Source organism: Arachis duranensis, chromosome 1, assembly GCF_000817695.3.
Source record: "Arachis duranensis cultivar V14167 chromosome 1, aradu.V14167.gnm2.J7QH, whole genome shotgun sequence".
In the NCBI taxonomy this organism is placed as follows: Eukaryota; Viridiplantae; Streptophyta; class Magnoliopsida; order Fabales; family Fabaceae; genus Arachis; species Arachis duranensis.
The window spans coordinates 33,489,140-33,489,539 of record NC_029772.3 but is presented as its reverse complement, the minus strand read 5'-3'; positions in this window follow the sequence as shown (position 1 = coordinate 33,489,539).

The following is a 400-nucleotide window of genomic DNA, read 5'->3' as shown; positions in this document are numbered from 1 at the left end:
GATGGCCCAACCCGGCGTTCAAAGTCACCTTCAGAATTTCCAGCGTTAAACGCCGGAACTGGCACCAAAATGGGAGTTAAACGCCCAAACTGGCACTAAAGCTGGCGTTTAACTCCAAGAAGAGTCTCTACACGAAAATACTTCATTGCTCAGCCCAAGCACACACCAAGTGGGCCCAGAAGTGGATTTTTATGTCATTTACTCATCTCTGTAAACCTTAGGCTACTAGTTTTCTATAAGTAGGACCTTTTACTATTGTATTATCATCTTTTGATCTTTGGAATCTTTTGATCACATTGGGAGGCTGGCCATTCAGCCATGCCTAGACCTTGTTCTTATGTATTTTCAACGGTGGAGTTTCTACACACCATAGATTAAGGTGTGGAGCTCTGCTGTACCT